Below are 6,374 nucleotides of genomic sequence, written 5' to 3'. Positions count from 1 at the left end.
AGCCTTCTTTGCTTCAAACCTGATATCTAAGGGAAGGAGTTCAATCGCCCACTTGGCCACTCGACCAGTTGCATCTTTGTTATGCAGTATCTCTGACAGTGGGGCGTCGCTGACGACTGTAATGGAGTGGTCAGAGAAGTAATGTGCAACCTTCTTCGTGGTCATGTAAATCCCATATACAAGCTTCTGGTAGTGAGGGTATCTTTGTTTTGAAGGGGTCAAAACTTCAGACAGATAATAGACTGGGCGCTGAACTCTGAAGGCCTTTCCTTCTTCTTCCCGCTCGACCGTGAGTACTGTACTGACAACTTGTCCCGTGGCCGCAATGTACAGCAGCAGAGGCTCTTTGCTGATTGGGGCAGCAAGCACCGGCTGGGTGGAGAGCAGAGCTTTGAGTTCTGCAAACGCTGCGTCAGCTTCTGGAGTCCACTCGAACTTGTCAGACTTCTTCATCAGTCGGTAGAGAGGCAACGCCTTTTCACCAAGACGAGAAATGAATCAACTTAAAGCGGCCAAGCAGCCTGTAAGCTTTTGGACATCGTGCACGCGTACAGGACGCTTCATCCGGAGTATGGTGCCAATTTTCTCAGGATTGGCGTCGATCCCTCGTTCGGAAACGAGAAAACCGAGTAACTTTCCGCCTGGAACTCCGAATGTGCACTTTGATGGATTGAGCTTGATATCATACCTCCTGAGGTTGGCAAAGGTTTCGGCAAGGTCAGCTCGCAGGTCGGAACCTTTGCGTGACTTGACCACAATATCATCCATGTATGCCTCCACATTCCGACTGATTTGAGTGAGTAAACACTTCTGAATCATTCTCATGAACGTGGCTCCGGCGTTCTTGAGGCCGAACGGCATAGTGACATAACAGAAGCATCCGAATGGGGTGATGAAAGCTGTTTTGATTTCGTCGGGTCCATACAGACGGATCTGATGGTACCCGGAATAAGCATCTAGAAAAGACAATCTCTCGCACCCCGCAGTCGAGTCGACTATTTGGTCGATGCGAGGGAGAGGAAAATGATCTTTCGGGCAGGCCCGATTGATATGTTTGAAATCTATGCACATGCGAAGTGACTTGTCTTTTTTGGGGACCATGACTACATTGGCGAGCCACTCGGAGTGGTAAATCTCTCGGATAAACTCCGCTGCTAAGAGCCGAGCCACCTCCTCGCCAATGGCTTTCTTCTTCTGGACGGCGGACCGTCGAAGGTGTTCCTTCACAGGCTTGAATTTGGGTCGACCCGCAGACGGTGCTCAGCCAGCCCCCTGGGAACTCCAGGCATGTCAGAGGGTTTCCATGCGAAGATGTCCCAGTTCTCACGGAGGAGCTGGATGAGCGCTTCTTCCTATTTGGATTCAAGCGTCGTTGAGATATGAGTCGGGGTAGCATCGAGGTCGGTCGGGTGAATGTGGACTGTCTTCGTTTCACCGGTCGACTGAAAAGCTGACTCTGAAGCGGGCTTCTTGGCCCGTAGCAATTCACTCGGATCGGCAGTCTTTTGGTACTCTTGCAGCTCGACCACTGCCATCTGAGCATCTGCAATCTTTGAGCCTTTCTGAAAGCACTCTTCTGCCTTCTTCCGATTGCCTGTAACAGTGATTACCCCTTTAGGGCCCGGCATCTTCAGTTTGAGGTACACGTAACATGGTCGAGCAATGAAACGCGCGTAAGCTGGCCTGCCCAAAATGGCATGATAAGCACTTTGGAAGTCCACAACCTCGAATGTCAACTTTTCCTTGCGGTAATTCTTTGAATCACCGAAAACCACATCAAGAGCGATCTGGCCGAGCGATTGGGCTTTCTTCCCAAGAATGACTCCGTGGAAACTCATACTACTGGTGCTGAGCCTGGACATCGGAATGCCCATTCCTTTCAATGTTTCAGCATACAGTATGTTCAGGCCACTGCCGCCATCCATCAGGACTTTAGTCAGTCGAGTGCCTTCAACAATTGGGTCGACCACCAAAGCTTGCCTCACAGGGGTGGCAATGTGCGTTGGGTGATCAGACTGGTCGAATGTGATGGCAGTCCGAGACCACTTCAGGTAACTGGGTGTTGCCGGGGCAACCATGTTCACCTCTCGGTTAATGACTTTCAGTCGACTTTTGCTCTCAACATCGGCAAAAATCATCAGGGTGGAATTGACTTGGGGGTATCCATCGTCGCTGTCTTCCTTGTCTTCGACCCTGTCCGACTCTTTTTCCTTATCCTTGGACTGCTTTCCTTGGAACTGCTAGATCAGGAGTCGGTACTGTCGAGTGGTATGCTTTGGGTAAATAAAATTACGCTCTTCATCCTTCTTGGTGTGGATGTGACATGGCAGATCCAAAACATCATTTCCGTCTTGATCCTTGACTTTTTTGGGCTTCCAGGTGCCCTTGGATTTTCCCTTGAAGTTTCCCTGGGCTACGGCCAGGGCCTCCCCAGGAGCGGCTGGCTCGGCCTTCCGCTTCTGCTTCCGACTGGAATTGCCTCCAGTTTCCTAGGCGACTGCTTTCTGCTTGCCACTCCGGAGTCGATCTTCGTCTTCTCCGTTAGCATACTTGGTGGCAATCTCCATCATCCGATTCAGAGACATCTCTCCAGTTCGACCGAACTTCAGATTCAACTCTCTGTATTTAACACCTTCTTTGAAGGCACAAACTGCTTGATGGTCCGGCACGTTCTCAACCGAGTGATGCAGCGTGATCCACCTCTGGATGTACTCCCTCAGAGTTTCATTCGGCTTCTGCACGCAAGACCGCAACTCTGTTAGGCCTGCAGGTCGCTTGCATGTTCCTTCAAAGGTCGTGATAAACACTCGGGAGAGGTCCTCCCAAGTGTAAATGCTGCTGGGTGCCAACTGATTTAGCCATGCTCTGGCCGAGCCCTCTAACATGAGAGGCAAATGCTTCATGGCCACCTCGTCATTGCCACCGCCAATCTGTACATCCACCCGGTAATCTTCGAGCCAGGTGTCAGGCTTAGATTCACCGGTGAACTTGCCGATTCCAGTCGCCAACCTGAAATTGGGAGGTATCACTGCGGCTCTGATGGCTCGACTGAAACACTCTGGCCCTGAAGCGCGTACTCTGCTGCTGGCAGGCGCATCTCTGTTGTGGCCTTCTCGATGAGCTCTGTTCCTGTCAACCAAACCTTGAACGAGGACGGATCTCGCATCAAAGCCTGGGTCCCTGGGGTCGACTGGAATCCTCTTCCCAACACTACGAGGGCGTCTGTCATCTTGCCGTCGAGGCGCATATGACCCACTCCTCGGGGGAGGGGTTGGCACTCGACGTCGATCATCACGGTCGAATCGGTGATCATACCGCTCATTCCTCCTGTACTGATCATGCTGGTCACCACGTCCCTCACGCCTCGGGGGCGATCTCGGGCTGTGAGCCGACTCGACTGTATCCGTCGCGACGGATCGACTGTGGATCCTGTTCCGCGACTGAGAGACAGCAGAATTCTGGTTTCCCGCCGCCCGGAGCAGCGCTCTGATCTGCAACAAGCCCCTGCCCGCCTCCGACTGGGAGGGCTGAATTGATTCTGCTATACGGGCCGCAGCGGCCAAATTCTGAACCGGGGTTCGGTATACCTGCGTTGGCGGGAAGAGCTGGCGTCGACTAGACTCGGGAGCCCGCTGATGCGCTTGCTCGTCGAGTGCTCGCTGAAGATTCTCCAGTCGAGTGCGCTCGGCCAAGTTGGACAAACGCGCGTCCTCCAAGGCCCAGGCCTCGGGGGTCTCTCCGATGATAGGAGTGCGGAGCGCGTCCATGTTCCAGCGGCGAAGCTCCTCTCGCTGCAATGACGTGAGAGGTTTGGGGAGATACTCGTCGTGGGGATGCGACGGATCGCCCCCACCCGCGCCTCCATCAGTGCGAGGGAAACCGGGGGGACTGTGTGTTCCATCGACCACCAGAACCTCAGCCGCTGGATCGCTGTTGTCGCACTCGGATGCGGTCTCCACGGAGCCAGTCGAACAGGCCGTAGAGGGATTCGACGGGCTCGATTGCCGCGACTTGTGGGGCTGCCGATTGGCGGGCCACGGCGTGCCTCACCCACCGCTGAAGTCTTGACCGACCGGAGCGCTTGTGCTGGTGGGAGACAGGGCGGGGAGACGATACGGGGACCGACCCATATTGGGTCGACGGTTGCCGCAGGAGGACGCCATGAACGCATGCGCGGAAATGCGTCGCGCCGTGGACGGGGAGCGCGTCGATCTCGAGTGGTGCCTCCTGAAGCCAGGCGGAGTCGTCGATGATGAAGGTGAGCGCGCCGAGACGGATCTCGCGATCCTCCACCAAAACTCCGCAAGAAAACATGATCAAAGGGATCGGGAAAGATCACAACTTCTCCAACTAAGCGCTAAGACTCTTGCCCCATGGTGGGCGCCAACTGTCGTGGTTCTAACTCTGACAGTGATGTAGGGGGGTGAGTATGGAGAGGCTAGATCCTAGCTATTGGGAAGTTGTTACACGCGAGGTTTACGAGTTCAGGCCCTTTTCGGAGGAAGTAACAGCCCTACGTCTCGGAGCCCGGAGGCGGTCGACTGGATTATGCGTGTATGGATTACAGGGGTGCGAACCCTCCATACTGAGGAGGGGGGTGGCTTATATAGAGTTCGCCGGCTCCCTCCTGCCCTCAGTAATGCAGGGTTTACTGTACATTTAAGGTCGGGCGTTACTGGTAACGCCCCTAATAAAGTGCCATAATGACCATAAAGACTACTTAACAGCTGACCGTTTGCCTGCGGAGTGACTATTGATCTCCTGGCGGTCGAGTGGTTGGCTTCATGGTCGAGTGATAGCTTCTTGGTCGAGTGTCTTGAACCCGTCGAGTGGGATGCCTTCAAGTCGATTGAAAGGTGACTCCTCCCAGGGATGTCCTAGAGTAGGACTCTTCGGTCAGGTCCGTGTCCCTACCCTAGGTACATGTCTTCATCAGTGGCCGCACCCCTCCCCATGGGCTGGTCCGAATTGGACTAGGGAGGGGGGCGCCCCCTTCCTTCCTTCTCCTTTTCCCTTTCCTTTCCTTCCCTCCTACTCCTACTACATGGAAGGGCTCCTAGTTCTACTAGGAAAAGGGGAATCCTACTCCCGGTGGGAGTAGGACTCCCCTAGAGCGTGCCATAGAGAGGGCCGGCCCTCCCCCTCCTCCACTCCTTTATATACGGGGGCAGGGGGCACCCCAAAGACACAACAATTGATCTCTTGATCCCTTAGCCATGTGCGGTGCCCCCCTCCACCATAATCCACCTCGATCATATCGTAGCGGTGCTTAGGCGAAGCCCTGCGTCGGTAGAACATCATCATCGTCACCACACCGTCGTGCTAATGAAACTCTCCCTCAACACTCGGCTGGATCGGAGTTCAAGGGACGTCATCGAGTTGAACGTGTGCAGAACTCGGAGGTGCCGTGCGTTCGGTACTTGATCGATCAGATCGTGAAGACGTACGACTACATCAACCGCGTTGTGTTAACGCTTCCTCTTTCGGTCTACAAGGGTACGTGGGCAACACTCTCCCCTCTCGTTGATGTGCATCACCATGATCTTGCGTGTGCGTAGGAAAATTTTGAAATTGCTACGTTCCCCAACAGTGGCATCAGAGCCAGGTTTTATGCGTAGATGTCATATGCACGAGTAGAACACAAGTGAGTTGTGGGCGATATAAGTCATACTGCTTACCAGCATGTCATACTTTGGTTCGGCGGTATTGTTGGATGAAGCGGCCCTGGCCGACATTACGCGTACGCTTACGCGAGACTGGTTTTACCGCCGTGCTATGCACACAGGTGACTAGCGGGTGTCAGTTTCTCCAACTTTAGTTGAATCGAGTGTGCCTACGCCCGGTCCTTGAGAAGTTTAAAACAACACTAACTTAACAAACTATCGTTGTGGTTTTGATGCGTAGGTAAGAACGGTTCTTGCACAGCTCGTAGCAGCCACGTAAAACTTGCAATAACAAAGTAGAGGACGTCTAACTTGTTTTTGTAGGGCATGTTGTGATGTGATATGGTCAAGACGTGATGAGATATAAGTTTTTGTATAAGATGATCATGTTTTGTTGAAGTTATTGGCAACTGGCAGAAGCCTTATGGTTGTTTCTTTATTGCATAAGATGCAAGAGCCAAATAATTGCTTTACCTTATCGCTATGCGATAGCAATAGTTGCAAGAGCAGTAGTTGGCGAGACGACCATGTGACGACACATTGATATAGATCAAGATGATGGAGATCATGGTGTCATGCCGGTGATGATGGAAATCATGACGATGCTTTGGAGATGGAGATCAAAGGCACAAGATGATGATGGCCATATCATGTCACATATTTTGATTGCATGTGATGTTTATCTTTTATATATCTTATTTTGCTTAGTTC

Source organism: Triticum urartu, chromosome 2 (genome assembly GCF_003073215.2).
Source record: "Triticum urartu cultivar G1812 chromosome 2, Tu2.1, whole genome shotgun sequence".
In the NCBI taxonomy this organism is placed as follows: domain Eukaryota; kingdom Viridiplantae; phylum Streptophyta; class Magnoliopsida; order Poales; family Poaceae; genus Triticum; species Triticum urartu.
Note: the sequence above shows the minus strand (reverse complement) of the source record.